The sequence below is a fragment of the Protopterus annectens genome, chromosome 3.part0 (assembly GCF_019279795.1).
Source record: "Protopterus annectens isolate FY-2018-M chromosome 3.part0, PAN1.0, whole genome shotgun sequence".
Taxonomy (NCBI): Eukaryota; Metazoa; Chordata; order Ceratodontiformes; family Protopteridae; genus Protopterus; species Protopterus annectens.
The window spans coordinates 1,234,370,832-1,234,395,981 of record NC_056731.1 but is presented as its reverse complement, the minus strand read 5'-3'; positions in this window follow the sequence as shown (position 1 = coordinate 1,234,395,981).

Genomic DNA, 25,150 nt, shown 5'->3' with positions numbered 1-25,150 from the left:
CCATCCATGCCTGTTTACCACCTCCCCATGGCATTACTTTATATAGCATGTTAATGGCATCTGCCTCACATGCAGTTTGTTAAACCATTGCACAGGCCATTGCAGTCATCTGTAAGATGTCTACAGAATATCTGGATGTTTGCAACCCATATGTGGTCTGCGTCCCCTAACAGTGACCATGTATGTGATATTGTTGCCAAATAGATTACAGTTAGTGTACTGACACACATGCCAGCATCAGGTATCATATCTGACTGAAACATAATGCTGATACGTCTGTTACCCTATCACTTGTTCAGGCTTGCAGGAGCAATAGATGACTCCATTTGCTATTCCTGGTGGGTTATCTCACCATCCATGAAGGCATTCACAACATTACGTGTTGTAAGAGGTAGTGGGTTATGCCCCATGCATATAATCTATGTGGGGCATGTCATGTGTATGTAGCACTATAATACATTAAAGTGGATATGTAGGTTTATGAATCTGTCCATTGCCAGCTGTGTTTGTTTTACTGTATGCACATCCCGTGTGTCAGTCTTTACTGTGTGTATGTGAAGGATATACCATTTTGTCTCTCTGTTCCACCCTGTGAACTCAGGAATACATACCACAAACCTGTCAAACACAGTATAATGCATGCACTCACCAACTGCATCAGGGTTGAGTGTATGGGAAAGAAACTGCAGGAGCAACAGGTGCTGACACTTGAATCTGTTGCGGTCAATACAATGGCTAAGATGGTGAGGGACCTACTGACAGTACACCAATAACCTGCTCCACAGTATGAGCCTGTGGTACTACACAACACTGAGGTGACATGTCTGAAAGCTACCTGTCTGTGACAAGGGGTATGTGTGCCAGGTCATACTGTCTGACAACAGTGTCCATCACACACTGTTGCTGCATACATACATACATGTAAACGTACATATAAAGCTGTACCTTGGCTATGAAATGGTCAGTGTATGTCCACTCTACCATACTCCATGTTGGTAATGTCTGCAGGACCACAGCCTGCAGACACACAGACACCTGGAACACAAACAGAATACAGCATGTCAGACTACATTCAGTCAGTGGTACTAACAGCAATAATGCATCATGGCTAATAAGGTACATACACCTTTATGTGTACCCATAACAAATGCAAGCAGACAGCACCTTAAACAGTATTACATAGCTACACTGTACTATATTCATCCTGTGCCTCAGACCCATATTAGCCTGTCCCTGCATCGATGGTATGGATGTCAGGGATGTGGCACAGGTATCATAATATACACAGGGTGTGGTGTGGGTTTGCCAGAGGCCTAGGCTGGTCCATACGGCTGACATCATGTGTGTGTGTTTGGAGGGGTATCCTGTAGATGGGCTGTGCAGAGGTGCTGTGTGTGTCTAGAGGTGACTTGCTTATGATACAGATGTGTGTGTGTATATATGCACACTGTCATGCCATGTGGCTGCCCTATACATGGGTATGTTGGACAGCTGTGGACCATACATGGCAGGTTGTCCTGTTCACTGTCTCTGGCCGTGGACATGTGAACTGGTCCTGCCAGGGGTCTCACTGGTACTACCAGGCCCAAGGCCCGATGCAGTACTGCTTCCTGATGGTGACTGCTGTCTGCTGGATATGTGTCCCTGATGGGACCTGCCATGACTATGTGCCCATGGTCTGCTCTGTTGTAATGTGGACAGCAACCCCCCTTTGGTAGTGCTGGTGTCACTGCCACTACAGGAGTTTGAAGGCGCATGGCTCGGTAGACTCACAGCCGATTTTGGTGCTGACCTATGTCCACATGGTTGACGCCCATCTCTCACCAAACGTTCTAGCACAGGCATCCCATAGTCGAGGATTGCCAAGGTCTCACCCCACCATCTATTCATGATCTCAGTATTTTGGCATGTGGCCTCAACAAGGTCACGTATGTCACCACATAAACCAGGAAGAGTTACATCAACCACCCTGAGTATTTGTCTGGTGTTGCATTCACTATGTGCTTGTGCATCCATGACAGCTCAAAACATGCATCTGGTGACACTTGCTGTGGCACTTGCGACAGTGGCTTGATGAGAAGCTGTCCTCCTGCGAGCAACCCTGTCCATCCACCTGTGTGGAACCTCGCCTGCACTCTGGGTATGGACAGTGTCTACACTCACACCTGCCATAGTCACCACACTAGCCTGTTCCATGCCACCACCTGCCAACTGTCCATCATCTGTGGCTGCTGGGGATGGGGCATGTGTGGGCATTGTGACTGCATGCGGTGACATTGTGGATGAGTGTAGGATGCCATCAGATGGCACAGATTCAGCTCCTGACAACACCACCTGTGCCTGAATATAACCATCATCATTGCCAGAGTCTGCAGAGACACTGATATCAGATACTGAGCGGGAGGGGTGTGACCACCATGACCACTTGTGGGGGAAAGACAACATATGTAAATTAATACCTGCACTATACCGTTTGCTGCTACACATACACACACACACACACACACACACACACACACACACACACACACACACACACACACATATATAGTTGAGGTGGCAGACAGGCATTACACAGACCTCACAATAGTCAACTGGTGACATTCTCAACACAGTCAGACCACTACATACACACCCTGGACAGGCCCTCAACATCATGTAGTGCAGCCCTTTCCACTTCCTGTTACAGCTTATATACACCTCTGTGATATGTGAGTAGTGTTAGTAAGGTGATGGGCCTTCAAGTAGCACACACTGCACCCATGTACACATAATTAATGTTCACCTGTATAGCACAGTGGCAACTCTTACAGAACATACCTATCAACTGTGCAGAGTGTCACTGAATGTCAACATGTGTGGCTCATATTTCTGGTCTGTTCATCATAACTCCTGTATTTGTATGACACATGACTTGGATGATATTAGTACTGGTGTCACTATTTAATGACATATTTTGAGTCTCACACTTCAAAACCTGCAGTACAGGTATGTTACAACAGAACCAGTTACACTAACAACCTTCCAAGCTTTCAGTGGACATTATAACTGTAGACACACCTGCTAACATGCCAGATTTGTCTGATATAAAACATGAGACCACAGAAATCATGTGACACCATTTTCCAACTTTAATGTGACCTATAACCTATGCAATCCAATTAAAGAACAAACTCATCGGTTAGGGGTAACATGTAGAAGTTGAAATACGTAAAATAGGCTGGTTGCATGACTGTGCGTACCCTTAAGCTAATACTTTGTTAAAGCATCTTTTTATTTCGTAACAGCAGTCATTACTCTTGGGAAGGTGTGTATTAGCATGGCACATCTCAACTTATCAATATTTGTACACTCTCCCTTGCAGAAGCCCATCAACTCTGTCAGATTGCGAGGGCATCACTTCTGCACAGGCCTCTTCAGGGCACCCCACAGATTCTCTATTGGATGTATGTATGGACTGTGGCTGGGCCCTTCCAAAACATTGATTGTCTTCTGGTGAAGACATTATTTTATAGATTTTGATGTATGGTATGGGTCACTGTTGTGTGGAAAGGTGTAAGTCCTCTCCATCCACATCTTTCTAGCAGACACGTGATGATTTTGAGCCACAAGGAATTGGTATTTTAAACTCTTCCTAATCCCTGCTACCTTGGCTATAGGTCCACTTCCAGCTTATGAACAGCAACCCCAAAGCAGAACATTGCCATCATCATGCTTCACCTTGGGCATGGTGTTCTTTTGGTGATCCACAGTGCTGTTCCTGTGCCAAACAAACCTTTTGATATTGTGGCCAAAAAGTGCAACCTTGGTCTCATTACACCTTAACACATTTCCTGACATGCTATTGGGGGACCTGGTGTATTTTTCTTGAGAAATCCACCAGATCTGGATGTTGTTCTGTGTGTGAAAAGGCTTCCATCTTCCAAACCTACCCCATAGGCCAGACGTGGAGAATATGGGAGATTGTTGTCACATGTAGCACACAACCGGTACTTGCCAGTCATTCCTGCAATTCTGGTAGTGTTTCTGTAGGTCTCCTGGCAGCCTCCCTGACCAGTTTGTGTCTTGTCTTTTCCACCTATTTGGAGGGATGTCCAGTTCTTTGCAATGTCACTGTTGCCCCATATTTCCACCACCATGTGATGACTGTCTTCACTGTGTTCCATGGTATATGCAATGCTGTGGAAATCTGTGTGAACACTTCTCTGGGCTGATACCTTTTACAAAAGAGATCCCTTTGCTGCTTCATAAGCTGTATGCAAACTATGGCTGTTGCTGTAGCAGGCAACTGAGTAAATTTAGAATGATCCTGCCTGGACAGCTGACAATTATTTGCTGTTAATCAAAGAGTCTCTGTAACTGATGGTGAGTGTGTACTCAAGAAGTATGCATCTAGCTGCTTGTAAGTTTTTTATGTGTCATAATTGTTCCCCTACCAGATTTGTTTGTTTTACAATTGGATTGTACAGGTTATATGTCACATGAAAGGTAAAAAGGGTTGGGAAATGTGTTATTGTGCTCTCATTTTTGTATTTCACAAATACCTGGCATTCTAACAGGTGTGTGGACACCATTTATATGCAATGTGTAACACTAATTTAGAAAATATGTCCCTAGTTTTGGGTCTTCATCCCCCCATTTTGACAGTATTTGTCTAGATTTCCTGCAATGACAGCTTGTGAGGTATGTTACATATATGTAACATCTCCTGCAAATAGGCTCCTGTGATGACCACTGTGATGCAATGCAGTTAACCCCACAAGTGAACATGCAGATATTGCAAAATAGCTGAGAGTAACAGTTGTGTGCATGGTCACATGCATGACCTTAACATTCCTGGGGTACTAGTGAGCCACAACAGGAAAATACCATACGCAATGGCTTCAGGCTGCTGCCCCACATGCAGACCAGAGGTACCTATGTAGTTGTGGGGTAGAGGTATTCTCAGCAAACTCACATTTGGCATCGGTACAAGATGAATGCTACATATCCGCACAGGTACAGTACAAGCTATGATAGTGCAAAATTTGCTGTCCCTCACCATAGGTGGACACTTGTGTGCATTACTAAATCCCACCCACAAATGCAGTTTGAACTGACGTATGCATCTAGATACTCTATTGAAGACAGTATGACTGCTACATGCTTAAATTAATGTGAACTGTGGCCTTACCTGGATTCTCCTCACCTCTGGCTTGGGTGCAACCCACCTCCATGACTGGTTTTCTATGTGTTTGTTGTTGTGTGGTGGCTGCCCTGGGTTGGCAAGGAGCTCCTCTGTTGGTTTAAGTGGGACCTGCATAGCAGGACTCCCCCACCTGTGGTGGAATGGTCTCTGGCCACAGCAGCACCCCCTTGCCAGGCACGACATATCAGATCAGTTGCCCGATGCCTGACCTGATTGTATGTGGGGCCATGGTGGCCCAAGGTGTCCACTCTGTGGAGAAGGTCATCCCACAGGGCAGTCCTCTCTCACAGATTTTTTCAGCTCCGGCCAAACAGCACCACATGGTGCTGTAGTATTGCTTCTGTAATGGCTGCATTTTCCTCAGCAGAGTATGCCGGCTGACGCTGCATGGCACCTGGAAGACATAAACAGGGAAACACATCACAGGACCTCACACATTGCCCAGATTTATTTACAGAGCCAGCACATCAATATTGCCTATCATTAGCCACCACTTACAACCACATCATGCCCCTTTCATCTATCAACACAGTACGAACCTGCATTGCACTCCTGGCCCTGATGTGTCATGTTCCCCCCAATGATGGCCATTACGTTGCATAAACCACCATTTATTATTCACGTTTGTGTAAAGGGATGACAGTGTCCATCTTCCTTGCTGATGGTATATCAGTGGTGCTCAGGGTTTGCTACCATACAGTGTGTAATCGAGCTGGAAGCATATGCCTGAGTTCATGTAGGATGCAGACAGGATTGTTCTCAGGTATCATGGAAACTTGCTTTTGCTGACTTTGATTAGGCAGTATGTACCTGCTCCCTGAAGATGAAGGGAGGGGTGCGGGTGCTATGCATATCCACCTACACTGATGGTGAGCCAGGAGGTTAATGTTTGCCCTAAACCTGTCTGCAGCAGGTTGCCTATAGCTAAGGTGTGTGTGTCTGTGGTGTGATTGACCACCATTACAGGTTGGGTTGTGCAGATATATGTGAAGACAGCCTTGATTGCCCTTGGTGGATGTGTCCAATTTGTGCTCATAGTTAGCCTTACACTAATCCACATGGGACCTTATATGCTAGTTCAGACAAAGGTTGACTCACTGCCAAGTTGGTGCCTGCTCCTGCTCTAACCTGTACAGCTGACATAGTGACCAATTATGTGGTTTGTGTATTGCTGCTGCCCAGCAAAGTGGATTACTCTACTTTGGTGGAGACAGGTTTTACAGGTAAGGTATTGCTGAGTCCATACAGCTATGTCAGTGGTCTTATGGCTGTTTGTAGTAGGCATGGACACAAGGTCATAACACAGTTAGACACCTCTGAAATTTCAACATGATAATCATGCTTATTCTAGTACCCATGTCTGTATCAGGAAAATGCAACAACCAGTAGCTGTAGAAGTCTAACTCTGTTGGATGCACAGAAACTGAGATTACACACATGTACAACATGTATAGCTTATTTACCTGACAATTTGCATCCCATGTCTGTTGTTATGAGGTAGCCAGGTACAGCTACTCATACACAGATGTGCACAGGTAATACCTGATATACATTTCTGTTCTTTGTCAGTATGGCACACTGCATTTGCACTCTTGCTGCTCAGTCATTCCTGTCAAGCTGTTGGAGCTGAACATCTGGAGGATGCCACACATACACGGGAGGGGGGGGGTGATGGGCCAAAATTAATGACACTTTCTTAATATTGCTGTAACACACTTAAGTTATTTGATACCACAGTAGCCTTTGCATTCTCAGACATAACCTGAAGATATCTGATGCTCATATGGCAGGCAGAGAAGAGAAAGGCTAGGAGTGTGTTAGTGAGGGTAGGAACTTTTAATGTTGGCAGTATGACTGGTATGGGGACAGAGCTAGCTGATATGATGGACAGAAGGAAGGTTGATATATTGTGTGTGTGCAAGAGACCAGATGGAAGGGGCGTAAGGCTAGGTATATCAGAGTTAGGTCCAAATAGCTCTATAATGATGTGGATGGGAGGTGAAATGGTGTAGTGGTTGTCCTGAAGGAACAGTATGGGAAGGGTATTTATGGAGGTGAAGAGAGGGTCGGATAGAGTGGTGTTAATGAAGCTGGACATTGATGGCGTAATGATGACTGTTGTTAGTGCATATGCTCTGCTAGTTGCATGTGCAATGGATGAGACAGAAAAATCTTTGAGTAAGTTAGATGAAGTGGTGATGACTGTACCCAAGGATGAGAGAGTTGTGATTGGAGCAGCTTTCGGTAGGCTTATTGGTGAAGGGAACACAGGGGATATGGAAGTGATGGGTAGGTATGGTGTTAAGCAAAGGAATGCAGAAGGTGAGATGGTTGTGAAGTTTGCAAAAAGAATGGACATGGCTGTGGTGAATATATATTTTAACAAGACGGAGGAGCATAGGGTCACATACAAGAGTGGAGGAAGATGCACACAGGCAGATTATCTCATATGCAGGAGGGCCTGTTTGAAGGAGATTGGAGACTGTAAATTGGTGACATGGGAAAGTGTAGTTAGGCAGCATGGAATGCTGGTCTGTGGGATGACATTGGTGATCAAGAAGAGGAGGAGGAGGAGTGTGAGGGCAGCACCCAGGATCAAATGGTGGAACCTGAAAAAGGGTGATTGTGAGGTTGAGTTCAGGGAAGAATTAAGACAGGCAGTGGGTGGCAGTGAAGAGTTACCGAATATCTGGGTAACTACTGCACAGCTAGTAAGGGAGACAACTAGAAATGTGCTTGGTGTGGCATCTGGATAGAGGAAGGAGGAGAAGGAGATATGGTGGTGGAATGAGGAGGTACAGGGGAGTATACAGAGAAAGAGGTTGGTAAAGAAGAAGCAGGATTGTCAGAGAGATGAAGAAAGTAAAAAAGAGTATAAGGAGATGAGGTGCATGGCAAAGAGACAGATGGCAAAGGCTAAGGATGAGGTGTATGAAGGGTTGTATGAAAGGTTGGACACTAAGAATGAAGAATAGGAATTGGCTAGACAGAGGGATTGAGGTAGGAAGGATGTGCAGCAGATAAGGGTGATAAATGCTAATGAGGGAAACATACTCACAAGTGAGGAGAGTGTGTTGAGCAGATCGCAAGAGTACTTTGAGGGGCTGTTGAATGAAGAGAATGGGAGAGAGAGTAGGTTGGATGATGTGGGTATGGTGAATCAGGAAGTGCAACAGATTAGCAAGGAGGAAGTAAGCATACCTATGAAGAGGGTTAAGAATGGACAGGCTGTTGGTCCAGATGACATACCACTGGAAGCATGGAGGTGAAATGGTAGTGGTCTTTTTAACCAGATTGTTTAATGTAATCTTGGAATGTTAGAGGATGCATGAGGGGTGGAGAAAAAGTGTTTGATTGCCGATTATAAGAATAAGGTTGATGTGCAGAGCTGTAGTAACTACAGAGGGATAACATTGATCGGTCACAGCATGAAGTTATGGGAAAAAGTAGTGGAAGCTAGTTTAAGAAGGGAGGTGAGGATTAGTGATCAGCGGTATGGTTTTATGCCAGGAAAGAGCAGTACAGATGTGACGTTTGCTCTGAGAGTGTTAATGGATAAGTACAGAGAATCTGTAGAAAGGCACCGGAAACTTGCTGGTCCACTCAGCATGTGCTTTGTGCTTTTAAACCACTGTGCTCATGTGCATTTTGAATTAAACTTCTGTTGAGTGGACCAGCTGGCTTACGGTGCCTTTCTACAGGTTATTAGTAACTTTTGGGCATTTTCAACCACTTTTATACATTTAGAAGTACAGAGAAGGTTGGAAGTGGTTGCATTGTGTCTTTGTGGACTTTGTAGACATAGACGAAGCATATGACAGGGTGCCTAGAGAGGAGTTGTGGTATTGTATGAGGAAGTCAGGAGTGGTGGAGGAATCTGTAAGAGTGCTACAGGATATGTACAAGGGTAGTGTGATAGCGGTGAGTTCTGTGGTGGGAGTAACAGGTGCGTTTACGGTGGAGGTGGCATTACATCAAGATTCAGCTCTCAGCCCTTTTTTATTTGCAGTGGTGATGGACAGGTTGACAGACAAGATCAGACAGGAGTCCCCGTTGACTGTGATGTTTGCAGATGACATTGTGATCTGTAGAGGGAGTAGGGAACAGGTTGAGGAGACCCCTGGAGAGGTGGAGATGTGCTCTAGAGAGGAGAGGAATGATGGTCAGCAGGACTAAGATATCATATATGTGTGTGAATGGGAGAAAGGACAGAGGAATGGTGAGGATGTAGAAAATAGAGTTTGCAAAGGTGGATGAGTTTAAATACTTGGGATCAACAGTTCAGAGTAATGACATGTGTGGGGGAGAGGTGAAGAAGAGAGTACAGGCAGGATGAGGAGGGTGGAGAAGAGTGTCAGGAGTGATATTTGACAGATGGGTAGCATTACAAGTGAGAGGGATGGTCTACAAGATGGTAGTGAGAACAGCTATGTTATATGGGTTGGAGACAATGACACTGGCAAAAAGGCAAGAGTCAGAGCTGGATGTGGCAGAGTTAAAGATGTTAACATTTGACCTGGGTGGGATGAGGTTGAACAAGATTAGGGATATGTATGTCAGAGGGTCTGCCCAGGTTGGATGGTTTGGAGACCAAGCCAGAGAGTAGCAGGATTATGTGGGTTTCGACGTGCTGAAGAGGGATGCTGAGTATATTGGAAAAGGATAGTAATGATGAAGCTGCCAGATAAGAGGAAAAGAGAAAGGCCTAAGATAAGGTGTAGGGATGTGGTGATAGAGGACATGCAGGTGGTTGGTGTGACACAGCAAGATGCAGAGGACAGGAGGAAATGGAGACAGATAATCCGCTGTGGCGACCCCTAATGGGAACAGCCAAAAGAAAGGGAAAGAGATGTTGTAATGTCAGTCTTCACAGGTTGCCAATGATTTTCCAGACATGACACAACTCTATGAGTACATGACTACAAATATGAGGCACACATATTGTCAGTGTGCATAACACTGGACAGTTGAATGGTATGAGCTCAGTATATTGCATGCAGTTCAACACACAAATCTGCAATAGTATTTCACTATGCAAATACCCTGTATAGGTCTCTCACATTTCTGTGACAGACATGTATATCATAGTTGTATTCACAATTAACATATTGATATCTACGACATTCCAGTAGCTGGCCTAGCAGTGTCACAGTCAGTATTGTCCCACATACACTCCAGTAGTAGTCATATGTGAGCCATCCTTTCCTGGGGTGACTCAGGGGCCTGAGCTGTGATCTATGTCACTGTAGACAGACCCAGTTGCTATGGCCATAGGTTCTGATCAGCAATATATCAGTGCAACAAGACTTGTTAAGACATATTTGTTGAACCTCCTATTTCCCATTATTACATACCACCTACTGCATTCTGTTACATGCTTACTTGTTTGACATACTTATTTTTATCCAAGTATGGTTGGTTTTATTTCACTATGTATAGCTTGGTTTCTTGGTCTGTGTCTCTCTCTCTCTCTTTCTCCCAGATGTAGGGTATACATCTGTTCTGCAAAGGCAGGACCTTGCCTTTTGTAGGTAATTCTCAAGAGCAGCTGATGGCCTATGCACCAATTGCTGTCTCTCACTTGCTAATTGCATGGAGAACATCTGTGGTGTTATTACTGTAGTCAATGGCATGGCAACACACTCCTATAATTGAGTACTTCATGTAGGCGTTAACCCTTTTCCTTGCCTGTGAGGATGACTTTATGGATATGTGTGAACAGCAGCATCACAGAGTGTAGTTGGAAATACCTCTTACAATGTAAACTGTGGAGACACCCCGACAAACTGGGAGAGAATGTTCCAGACATAAGGACAGAATGTAAGTATTGCTGTTATGCAGTTGAATTAATGTTAGTTTAACAGGGTTTGTGTGGACATGGCTTTTCTGTGTGATTTTAAGTCTGACAGTGTTGTGTGGTTGACATAACTCTCAACTGTAGATCTATCCACAGAATGGCCAGATTTTGAACTGTCATGTTTTGTGTGTTCCACAGATATATTTTGTCTTTGAAAAATCAGTAGCATACTGTGGAGATTGCAGTCAGTAAATGGTATCATCCATTTGTGTTTCTGATCTCATATCCCCCCAAAAAAGATATGTTACAACAAAACCTATTACACCAGCAACTGTCTCATTTCATAACAGCAATATTTTACATATGCCCTGTTTTGGGGCCTCTATCCCCCAAGTATATCAGGCTTTGTCCAGATGTCATGCATTAAGAGGGTGATAGGTAGGGTATATCATTATTTAGTGCCTTCATTCCTGATACCATCCCAGTGATGTATCAGACTGCCAGACATGTTATGTGTAAGAGGTCTTCTATATGAGGACAAAGCCTGGACATTCTCTGGGACTGTGAACAGTTTAGAGGTCTGTGTATTTCTGGTAATTGTTGACAGACTGTCAATATTGTGTAGCAGTGTAGTGTGTCAATGTTATTTGGCCTGTGTAGGGAGGGGTTAACTGTATGTGTTATGGATCCTTTTCTGTCTGCCTGTGCATGCTGCTCCAGTTTCTGGTGGTCTATTGGCTCTAAATGTTTGTAGGAGCAGACTGAGACATGTCCCATACCATGGTCAGGCATCATACTACACTGTGAATTGGGCCAGTATATGTAGGGGTAGTGTGTGAGTGGCAAGCATGTCGAGATGTTTTTGTTCACACAGCCCTTACTGTACTGTTCCTTTGGCTTACCGGTATGTCAATGTGACTGTGGTGGAATTGGTTGTGGATATGCACTTTCACACTGGTGTCTGTTTTTCAGAGCTATTACATCCCTGTAGTGCCTGATATATTTGTCAATACATGTGTAATTCCCCATAGCGGATTTGGGTTAGTGTTGTGTCAGTCTGACTGTAGTTTGGATGGTGCTTGGTGCATGCTTAGCAGCTGAGTGTAGTTTCCCTAATGTGATGTTATGTCCAGATATGTGTAGGCTGTAGTGTTGCCTGGCCCCCATAAGTGTTGTGTATTTCAGACACATCAGTGGGATGATGTGAGGATTACAGTCACTAACTAGTGAGAAGTAATTGAGTGTTGGACTTGTCCTATTTCAGTCAATATACGTTAGGACAGACAGGAGGGTGTTACTGCAGGAACTGTGTCAGCTTATCTACTACAGTACTTCAGATATGTCCCTATTTTATTGACTTTCTCCCCCCACTTTGTCAGGCTTGGTCCAGAGTCATTGCACTAAGGGGTATGAGCCTACCTCTCGACTGGCTAGATTGTTGCAGAAAGTCCAGGTTTATTGCCCATATTTCTGGTCTGTTCCACAGATTCCTTATATTTATATCCCTGGTAAATCACTGTGATGATCTGAGGATTTCTGACAGTAAATGATGACATAGATTTCAGTTTCAAAACTCACATCCTTAAGAACATGTATGCTGAAACAAACCCTGTCACTCTGGCACCATTCTACATTTATAACACCAATATTTAAAATATATGTCCCTAGCTTTGGCCCATTGTCCCCCCCATTTGAAAAGCCTTTGGCCAGATTTCTTGCACTAAGAGGTTGAGAGGCATGGTTCTAAGGTATGACTCTACTACGTGTTATGAGCAAATATATATATATCTATATATATATATATTTTATATATATATCTATATATATCTATCTATCTATATATATATATATATATATATATATATATATATATATGTGTGTGTGTGTGTGTGTGTGTGTGTGTGTGTGTGTATATATATATATATATATATATATATATATATATATATATATATATATAGATATATATATGGGTCTACTTTACATGATCGACTATGGCCGAGACCATATGATCAACTTTTGAAAAGCCGAACATGCAAAGTAAACACAAAACACAATGAACACTTACCTAAAAGCTCTTAGCTAGGGGGGCTCTGCCCCCCTGCACCCCCCTGGGGGCTTCACCCCCCCACACCCCCTGTAACTTAAATATACCAATTGTGAGATCACACTACAGTGCGTAAAAGTGAAATTTTCCCATTCTGCACTGTACGGAGATAGCGGCTTTTCAAAAGTCAATCATATGGTCTTGGCCATATGAATTTCGACTTTGTGAAAAGTCGATCATGTGAAGGGGACCCATATATATATATATATATATATATATATATATATATATATATATATATATATAGATATATGCATCTCCATACATATATATATGTATATGTATAAGTACAAAACCTGACTGATTCTACAGAATTTTTTCACTGCTGTTGAATGACTCTACTGCATGATATGTTTGAAAAAGCATCAGCAATCCTTACAGCTCAAATGGTGTAGTGGTACATTACTCTGACTATGATGTGCAGGGCCATAATTCTCAACTGTCCCTGATTTTCAGTGACATCCTTGATTTTGACTCAGATTTTAGCTCTATCCCTCTTAATCCTTCTTAGCACTGGTGCTTTTTGGAGAAAAAGTGGTGAATTATACTTAATAATTAATGACAATAATTAAGAGCTGAAGAATTATTTTACTTCGGGAAATGTGTATGAATTCCCATTCTCTAATTCTGTTAATTCCTCAAGTTAATAGAACTAATATTTTAAAGTGTCCCTGATTGTCCCTGATTTTTTCTGGATTTGTCCCTGATTCTGTCGAGATTTGTCCCTGATTGGTGGGAGAGTTATGCAGGGCCCTGAGTATGAGACTTGGCAGCGCTGATTATTTTGTTACTAGGCAGAACAGTGGCTGATGGAAAGAGAGTGATTAAAGCAGTTTTAAGCAGTTGTAAGCAGGTTTGCACAGGTTAGCGTGATGCTAAGCAATGCCAACATATAGTTAAATGTACAGATGCTTAATCTGTGTTGGCTTCATTTTGCATCGTGCAAACTCGCTTACTACCGCTTAAAACTGCTTACTCATGTTTACACCTGTGCTGATTTCTTTAAAAGAAAAGAAAAGAGGGATGATATGGAAAGTGATGAAAAAAGGGGGCATGCAGAGGGAAAAACAATATGAAAAATAGCAAGGGATGTGCAGGACAGGTGTAGGGAAGGCACATAGCTTTATATTTCTTATACAGCAACAACTGTGCATTTGTACAGAATTTAGTGGTGAATTTGGACACTCAAACCCAAGAGAGGTGAGAATAACAGAAATGTGTTGTCAAGCCAAATGGACCAGGTTATGTGTCTAGTAGATACATTTGCGAAATGGACAGCTATGTATGGGGCAACATTTTGTATGTAACAGATGCCCTTTTTTTAGTTTTTTTTAAATGAGAGTGGGATGTTGGGGAAGGATTGTAGGTATGTCTAGGAAGGTAGGTTGGGTAGGGAGACAGACAAGACAGACAAGACAGCAGACAGGGGGGTATATGATACATGGGGGGGTAAACACATTTGATGGGGAGGGTGGTTGGGAATCTGATACCCATGGGCCCCCATATGGTTACAGTGGGACTGAGATCCACACCCATGGGCAGTCACCACTGCACATTCACAGTCCCAAAGGTGGCTGTGCTGGGAGCTGGACAGGAGGGGTGGCCTGCCCTTTGAGGTGTGCCAGGTGGCCCTCAATCTGGCATAGCTGATCTCCAAACTCAGATATAAGGGTGCTGCACACCAAACCCCAGACCTGATGGCAGGTGACAGTCTCCTGTCTGCACCCGCTCCCAGGGCAGAGACAGGCCCCATCCCCTAACGTGGTTCCACCCAAAAGTAGTGCAGAACCAGCAGAGGAAGCAGATCCAGGTTGGGTCCCAGATATGCTAGGGCCCAGTTCCATGGTCAGGTGAGGTGGGAAAGGTGGATCCGCTGGGATCTGCCTTCCCAGATGCACTATGGTGTTGAGGTTTTATAAATTATGTTGGTTAGACATGAATAATACATTTCAAGATTAATTATAACAGCATGTGTGGATGTTTCAATTAACCACATAAAACAGATTTGGAATAGTTGCATAGCAAACAGAACACATGTAGGAATGGAACAACAGTATGCATCATAACAGCATGCCAGTAACACTGACAGCAACAGGACCCCAACAATAGTATAAATAAATAATATAAATAAAATAAATAAATTAAAATAAATAAAATGGAACAACAGTATGCATCATAACAGCATGCCAGTAACATTGACAGCAACAAGCTCCCAACAATAGTATTTGAACAAGGTGTGTTAACATCCAAGCAATCAAATATAAGAACAATAATATAACACAAGTCCCAGCATTATGTTTGGAGTAAAACATACCCATAGTATATGAATTATAGTATTGATCCAGATGAGGGGTGGGGGAGAGACAAAATGTCCATTAACATCTGTTTATGCTTCTATTTTCCACAACAGTACTGCTCAATACTCTATGGGTCTGCCCTCACTTTACATCTACCTATGGCCCATAGCTTATGTAGCACAAACATACCTATTAAACTGTCAGCCTGGAATGATATGTGGCAAACTGTGACAACTTTGGGTACATGACTAGAGGGGACTCGTACATGTCAGGGTGCATATCTAGCACAGCAGGGGTACCCTGACCTGATGTTATGTGGGTGTGCTACTGACATACAACAACTGGTTACCTATCTGTGTCCAGGATTATTTGCAGCAGTGACCACTAATTGTGACAAAGTGACACTTGGGAGACATGTATCAGGAACATACCTCTCAACCTCTTTGAGCATGGCATCTGGATAAAGCCATACATGAGAGTGGGACAAAGGGCCATAAATACAGAAAATTTTTAAATATTGCTCTTACAAACTTAGAAGGTTGATTGCATAACAGGTTTTGCATTTGCATGGCTTTTCTGAAGGATATGATGTTTGACACTTATATGTCTATCATTATTTTCTAACTTCAGTCTATAATGATTTGCCACTGATTTACCATGGCACCACTACTTTATGTAAAACAGACCAAAACTCTGAGACAAATATTTGAACAGTTGAGAGGTATGATTCAGGAAGAGTGCATATTGTATGTACTTATCCTGCTGCCATTTTCAGGCATGTGGTGTGACAACAGTTGTACACAGTTTATTAGTATACCCTTCATATAGTTACTAGGAACATTTCCTTACCTGTACAACCTGTGGGGAAAATTTAGGTTAACACCACCTGAATGTTTTTATATTTATTCCTGACTCCTTGCATGTAGATTTGTATACATCCTACTACCACTCCCTGGATTCGAACCATGTCTGGATGTGCAGCATTGACAAATAAGCTATTTCTCATCAGAATGAGCTACTTGATAATTGCGTTTTTTTCCCCTTGGTTTCTGCCTAATAGTCTCTTGATTAGACAGTCTGAACTTGAAATCCTGTGATTCATGCAAGACAGATAATTGTTGTACTGTGCATTAATCCTTTGGATTACTACAATTTGGAAAGCAAATGTTAACACCAAGCAATGCTGCATGGAACACAGTTTTATACTTTACACATTACTATTTTGGGTTCAGAGATTAGTGCAGTATATATGTCTACAACAACTTACCAGAATAAACACAACAGTTTTTTGTAAAGGGTCTTTATTTCACATCAATCTTAGTCAGTCAAACTTTTATAGTTATTCAGTTCACACAGTAAGAGTATACTTACTAGCAGTATGCAATGTACTCCTTCTTAGCTGTTTGGGCTATATACTGCAAAATAGATTTGTACTCACCAGCCTGTCAGCGCAGCCTCAGCAGTCTGTCACCATGGGCTTCAATGTTCACATCCCTCTCTGCTGCAGTTGTAGGGAAGAAAAACACACATTATGCATATCTGTCTATCACATTCTCAGGCAAATATTTGCTACAGACTACTTGATAGTGATACTTACACACTACTGGAGCATTCTGGGCACATCCATCTTGGATCCACAGTGATGCTGTACCTGCTCACCAGTCCGGGGATGCCAGTAGTATTGGTGAGGTCACATGCGAGTTGGTCCCAGGCTTCCGCTTTTTACTGGGAGCCCTGGTACTGGCCCTGCAGCAGTCTCTTTTCATAGCATTTTACTAGGAGTCCAGCCATGACTCTGGACTCCCAAATGCTCCAGTGTTGCACCTGGAAGTGCACTCACTCTCCAACACCACCCATTGTATCTACACAAATAAACAATAACTGATTATGGCAGTATTCTCACCTGCCCCATTTAAATAGTGAAATATTCCCACCCTTTGCTGTCATTGGACCATTGTGAAAAGGTTAAGGTCTGCTAAGCAGTGTGCAAATCCGCTGAGCCAGTTTTAACACTGCTTAAAGGAGAAGTTGTTGAGCAGTGCTTAACTGTGTACAAATCCACTTAGCTGAGCTACCTGTTGCTTAGCAATCATGTCTTAGCAATGGTTATACTTGCTAAGCATAGCTGAGCATTGCTACCAAATGTTCACTTTTAATGTTTGAAATATATCAGGGGACTGGTTTCCTTTATTAAGTGTATACCATATACTTTACATGCCATCCCTTTATGTGCTTTCCTTACATTGGCAAGAGGTGTGACTATACTGTATGGGGCACTTGTGTGTACATAGGTGATTTTGCATGTTATATGCACTCACACTTACACTGTACACCAGCTACATTACCCTGGTTGACAAAAAACAGTTGCTACATAATTTAAGTTTACAAAAATAGTTTTAACACTACTTTCCCATAGAAAAATAAGTTTCTTCTCTTGGTACTCCAACCATGAACCCCTGCATGTAAAATCAGGACTCTAACAACTACACTATCATAGCTTGGAAAGTTTGCCTGTATATTTGTATTTATCTCCTATGGGATATTTAAGCTATGGTAAGCTGTAGGCCATAAGGCGTACACCCGCTTACCTACACTTAAACATTCCTTAGCATAGACAAAAAATATAATATTATTATTATGTTATGTAAGTGAGTTTTGTGGTGTTCTGACATGTCACTAAGGACTGCAATTGGGAAATAATGGCATTCATTCGGCTTTCAGGCTTCTATCCTTCAGGGACTCATGCCAATACATATCCTGTTTTTTATCAACTTTCTAAGTGTATAAGGGCAATTTTTCAGAGGTGTCCCTATTTTATTGCTTCCCCCCTATTATTTGTACCTTTGTCCACAAGGACTGCTGTCAGGGAATACTGGCATACATTTGCTTTCAGACCTCTATCTTTCAGTGATTCATGCAAATGCATAACCTGTTTTTTTATCAACTTTCTAGGTTTGTGGGTGCAATATATATGTTTGTTTTCTTTGAGGGATTTATCCCCCATTATTTGTGCAGTTGCACACATTTCCTGCTTTAGCAGGTTGTGGAGGTGTCATACAGTACTTTTGCAATGCAGGGGGTGCATCACAGAACCTGTCACACACCTCCTACATTGCATTCCTGATGCCGTGTTTATTTCAGTGTCCATGGACAATGAAATGGTCATTTATTTAATTTCAGTGTCCGTGGACACTGAAATACTGGCATAATTTTACAGTAATTCTGTAATATTATGCCAGATCCTTATTAGAAAGTGCTGTACAGCACTAGAGGGTGTGTTCAATGTCAGTGCACTACTTGATCATACCCCCTGCACTCATTCACAGTTCGTGTCCTTATAAGTTGAACAGCAGCATGCCTTTGTGAATATGCAAGGCGCTCTGCTATGCTATATGGATACCAACCACTCCTTGCAGAATAGTGCTATTCCTGCGCGGAGTTTATTGAATCCCAGGGCATATGACACATTTAACCACCATATTAATTTAATGATATATATATATATATATATATATATATATATATATATATATATATATATATATATATATATGAGTCTCTAATACTTTCATCCAGCATCATCTTAACATTCTCATTTTTTGAATTCTTTCTGTCTACAAACTAAACTACTAAAACTCGTAAATAACAAAAGCAAAGACAAGTCTGCAACTACAACTACATATATTGCTAATAAAACACATCCTACCATGGATACCAAATTTCCTAGTTTGCCTAGCACAGGGGTCTGCAACCTTTGCTATCAAAAGAGCCATTTTGGCCCCTCTCCCACCAAACAAAATTCATCAGGAGCCACAAAGCTTATTTGACCCCAAAATGAAAATAGCACAGCATATAAAGTTTTATATATATAGTTATTATACTAAATATAAAATAACTAAGTTTATAAGAGGAATATTTAAAATCCATCCCTATTTTTGCTCCTTTGTTGGGATTGCTTGATCGCTCTCAGTGTGTGTGTGTGTGTGTGTGTGTGTGTGTGTGTGTGTGTGTGTGTGTGTGTGTGTGTGTGTGTGTGTGTGTGTGTGTGCGTGTGTGTGTTTGTGTGTGTCGTATCTCTCAACCTTTTAGAACAAGAAATCTGGACAAAGCCATAAATAATGGGGCACAAAGGCCCCAAAATAGGGACACTTTTTAAATATTGCTCTTACAAGCTTAGAAAGTTGATAGAATAATAGATTTTGCATTATCATAAATTTTCTGAAGGATATGAAGTCTGAAACTCAAATGTCTGTCTTTTTTTCTGATTTCAGCCCTCAATAATTTGCCAGAAACTACAATTTTATGAGAAACAGATGAAAAATTGGAGGCAAAAGTCAGGACATTCTGTGAAAATCTACACATTTAAGAGCTAACTGTGTATGTGTGTGTGTGTGTGTGTGTGTGTGTGTGTGTGTGTGTGTGTGTGTGTGTGTGTGTGTGTGTGTGTGTGTGTGTGTGTGTGTGTGTGTGGAAAATGCATGTTACCAGAAACCATGTTATTCTAGCAAGTTTCTAAGTCTATAAGAGCAATATTTAACACCCATCCCTATTTTTGTTCCTTTGTTCCCCTTTATTTGTGGCTCTGTCCAAATTTCTTGTGGTAAGACTTTGAGAGGTATGAGAGGTATGGAAACCTTTCAGGAGATGCAGCTGCTGCCAGGGGACCCATCGATCGCGCTCTGTTTGTGTAATGCATGGCAACATAAAACATGTTATTCTTGCAAGTTTCTAAGTTTATAAGAGCAATATTTAAAGTCCATCACTCTCAGTGTGTGTGTGTGTGTGTGTGTATGTGTGTGTGTTGTGCAGTAGAGTGACTGTTATTTTTCAAAGCTACGGTGAGCCACTGCAGAGTGGTGGAAGAGCCTGGCCTAGCTAAAAAACTGTCTACTAATCTCCCTATCTACCAATACCTAAAAAAATCATGAATAAACTAGCCAAAAGCTACTGTGATTTACAAATAATTAATATAATATTATATATATAGGTCAAAAATAAAAAGAGACTATTAATTTTGTTATATATTTTGTCATTTAAAACTATTCCCCCATTGCTACATAAAAGTTTAATAATCCTCTTCTATTAATTAGAGATAATGAATAATCCAACAAATAGTGTACTATATATCTATTTGTGTAATAGTAGTATAAATTGTCCATTAAATATTCCTAAATCATTCCCCCAATCAACATTATAACTGAATATCTAAATAAATAAGTAAAACAGAGTAGGAGATTAAGAGATAAAGACATCTGTAAACTAACAGATGGCAGGCAAGCTTATCATACTAAACTATAATACAAAGGGGAAATCAATGCACATATATATTTTTTCATGATGAAAGATACATACATATTTTATAGATCTAACACAAAACGTGAATTAATTTTAAAGAAGAAGTTCCAGTATCTTAAAACTGTGTAACACTCAAAATGACAGATATCAAAATATTTAAAACATCTCTTAGCATATTAAACTACTTCATAAAAATATGTGCATTACTGAGGTTGAAAAGATTGGGGACAGATTCAATAAAGCCTACACTGAGTACACTAAGTTTACATGCATGATATGTATTCAAGAACATCCTTATCGCATTTGTTTGTGCTTTCTAGTCACTCCAAAAAGATTACACTAAGTGGTAGTCTACACTTTGTGGTAACTTTTTGAATCAATTTCAATATTTAAAGCTTCAAGAATATCAGTAGGCAAACCAAAATTAGGAGGAAGAAGGTGTGAATTATGTCTGTGTTGTCTGTTCACTCAGAACAGTGTACACTTACCCCAGGATTCATGAACACTCCATGCAAGAATAAGCTACTCTTGCATGGAGTGTTCTGTGTTCGTGTAGAGCAGCAGCACACCTTGCATATTCATGAAGGCACGCTGCTGTACTCTCTACACGGACATGATCTGTGTATGAGCGCAAGGTGAGTGGCCAAGCAGTGCACAGACAGTAAACAAAACTATGCACTCAGAAAATGCCATACGGCACTTTCTAAGCTGTACTGGGATAATATTGAACTTAACTCTAATATTATGCCAGTATTCAGTGTCCGTGGACACTGACATGTAAAAAATAACATCATCAGTGTCCACAGGCACTGAAAATGAAAACAACAAGAGGAAACAATACAGGGGGTGTGTCACAGCTTCTGAGATACACCCCTTGTATTGCTAAACCTGTACCGTACTTCTGCATGCTGCAGAAGCAGGAAATATTTGCAAATGCACACACATACCCCTCAACCGTACAGATATTCGCACAACGCCAGATGCTAGTCTCATAAGTGTGGTCCACTTCACATATGAGATGGTTGGCTGGTAAAATAGTGGAAAATCATTAAAGAGTGAAATCGGAAAATAATGTTAGACAATGCAGTTTCAGACATTGTACCCTTTTGAAAAGTCATGGCAATGCAAAGCATGTTATCCTATCAACTTTCGATGTTGGCCAGAGCAATATTTAAAATCTGTCCCTATTTCTCCCACCATCATGTCAGGCTTTGTCCAGATGTCCTGGCCTAACAGGCAGAAAGCAATGTGCATACCCCTAAAGTAAAATAAAAACAGAACACAAAGTTAAATTTTTTTTTTCTGTTCCCAATAAAGTTTAAGCATAGTTGAGCAGGTGTGTGCATCATGTATCTATGCATAGCAGTGTTTAAACATCTAAAGGAGTTAAATAGAAACATACAACTAAAACCATGAAAGAGGAATAGTGTAGTGGTTAAAGTATTCACTTAACATGCAGTTAGTCATGGTTCAAGCCCCAAAGCAGTCTGTTCATTTTAATATGTGAAACATGTCTAAAATATGTTTCTTTTTATAGATCGGTAGTGAATATTATACATGTGTTGACCATGGTAGTGTAGCAGGTCCAAATGTAAGGTGGCAGTGTAGTACAGATGTAAAACCCCCACATAAACACAAGTGTCCCAGACAGTATTGCCACAAAAGAATGTAATGTAATGTAATGAAAGTACATAAAATGAGAATAATAATAATGATAATAATAATCATAATAAGTAATAATACTAATGAAAGTCCATAATATAACAGCTGAGCAATGCTAAACTGAGCTCAGCTGTGCTTAGCTTGAGTAAGCTTTGCTGAAATATGTATGCTTAGCAAGAATTAGTGTAGCTAAGAGGATTTTCCCACTAGTAAGCAGGGCTTAGCATCTACCCCTTTAAGCTATGCTAAGTGGGTTTGCCCGGTGCTTAGCTTAACTCAGCATATTCAAAATTGTCCAATCACAGCAAAGGATGGGAAGTCAGTCCTATTTAAACCTCACAGGTGGGAATACAGCTCATAACCAGTTGTAGCTCCCCACTGTAGGCACTATGGCTGGTGTTGGTGAAGGTGTGCGCTTTCAGGGATAGTGCTGGGGCATTCAGGAGTCCAGGGTCATGGTCGGACTCCATGTAGAAAACCATGCGATGAGACTGCTGCAGGAACAGTACCAGGGCTCCCAATACAAAGCAGAGGCCTGGGAATGCCTTGCCTGCGATCTCACCAGTGCCATTGGCATCCCTCAGACTGGTGAGTAGATCTTTCACCACTTTGCCGACTTGAAGCGGAGGAAGAGGGAACTCTTGAACCAGTGTGTCCAAGATGCCCAGGTGGGGAATGCTCCAGGTATGTGTAAGTATCAGTCATAATAACTGTTTTTCAAAGTTCAGCCTGTGTATGTGAGGGATAGATATTCATAAATGTTTTTCTTATCACCTGTAGAGCTGTAGTTGACAGGGCTGCCAATTTGGATGCCCATGCAAACAGGCTGCTAAGGCTGCATTGCAAGGCTAGTGAGTAACAATCTAGCTTGTAGTATTAAGGGCAAATAAATAAATCTGAGTATTATGTCACCTTGCATTATTTAAAAATGGGTATGGTCTCTACTGAATAAACAAGCCCTTAGGAGAGTAATACTGAAATACAGGTCATATATCAATAACATTGTAAGTACTTGTCAATAAAAATCAAAACCCCAGACTGGTTATGTTTACTTTGGTATTGTATGAAATGAAATGTGTACAGTTCATGCATAGCAACTATAGTTCTGAAAGCATTAAACAATCAAGGCTCATCTGACAAAGATTGTGGAGTTATAAAACAGGAGATTAACTACATGAAATATTGCATGCACCAAGATCTGATATCTGAATAGCAATGTTGTGTTAACTAATGTTTTCTACACTGTGCTATTCAAGATATATGTGCTATGCATAAATGTCAGAATTACATCAGATTGTACAGCCAAGAGAGAAAAGAGTCAGACAATGGCCACCAGTTCACCAATAGCTCATTCGGATGAAACACAAACTTGTATTTTTGGCAGAAACAGGCACAGTTCAATTCCTGGGAATGGTAGTAAGCTGTATGCATAATTTCACCCAGGACTTTGTGAATATGTGTAGAACAGTCAAGTAGTGTTAACAGAAATTTCCTCCACAGGTCTGGCAGGTAAGAAAAGGTATAAAGTAGTTATAAGAAGGCTGTAAGTTATACTGTGCTCAACACCCACTGTCCAACCCCAAGGCTGCAAATGAAAGCAAGATTAAGTACATACACCAAATAGTCTCCTCCAAGAAATGTTCCTCAATTGTCACGCTGTCACAGCTAGTGGTCACTGCTGCCAGCAACCAGGGTGATTGATAGAAATCAAGGCAGAGTATGGCAGTAGCACACACACACACACACACACACACACACACACACACACACACACACACACACACACACACGGTATGAGTGCACATATGTAACCCTGAATATGTGAATATGGGTAAAAACAGTCATGTAGTGTTAACAGAAATTTCCTCCACAGGTCTGCCAGGTAAGAAAAGGTATAAATTATCTATAAGAAGGCTGTAATTATACATGGTTTACAAACATACCACTGCCCAAACCAAGGCCATAGGTTGTTGTAAAGTGAGGTAATACCTGTAGAGTAATGATTAAAGCAATGATCATTAAAGTTGTGAGCACTTCAAGCATATACAGTTGGTAAATGACATCTCTCTCTCTCCCCCACCTTATCTGCACCAATAATCTAAACACATAAATCAGTGGGTATGTTTTTCACCAAAGCTACTGTTGGGACATGTGTCCTATTGTACTACAAATATTGAAATGTTATTCTATTAATGTTCCCTGTTCAAATACTATCATTGGTGGTCTGTTGCTATCAATGTAACCTGCATGTTGTTATAATGCCCACTGTGGTTTCATATATGCATGTGTTTTGTTTGCTATGCAACTGTTTCAAATCTGTTGTTTTGGGTTAATGGGAATACCAATGCATGCTGTTATAACTAATCTTGTGATGTGTTTTTTCATGGCGAACCAACATATGTTGTAAAACTGCAACACCATAGCACATCAGGGAAGGCCGATCCCAGTGGATTCGCTGTCCCGCCTCAACTGGCCATGGCACTGGGCCCCAGTACATCTGGGACCTGCCGCAGGACCTTCTTGCCTGCTGGTACTGCACCACCTTCAGGTGGAACCGCCTCAGAGGATGGGTGCAGGTGAGGAAAGGATCCTGTCACCCAAAGCCAGGTCTGGGGATTGGTGCATAGCGAGCTTCAAAAGGAGTTTGGAGATCTGCTACACCAGCTTGAGAGCCGCCTGGTGCATCTAGAGGGTCAGCCTACCCCTCCTGGTCAGCCGCTAGCACAGCCACCTTTGGGGCCGTGAAAATGCAGTGGTGACTGCCCATGGGTGGGGAACTCAGTCCCACTGTATCCATTTCTGGG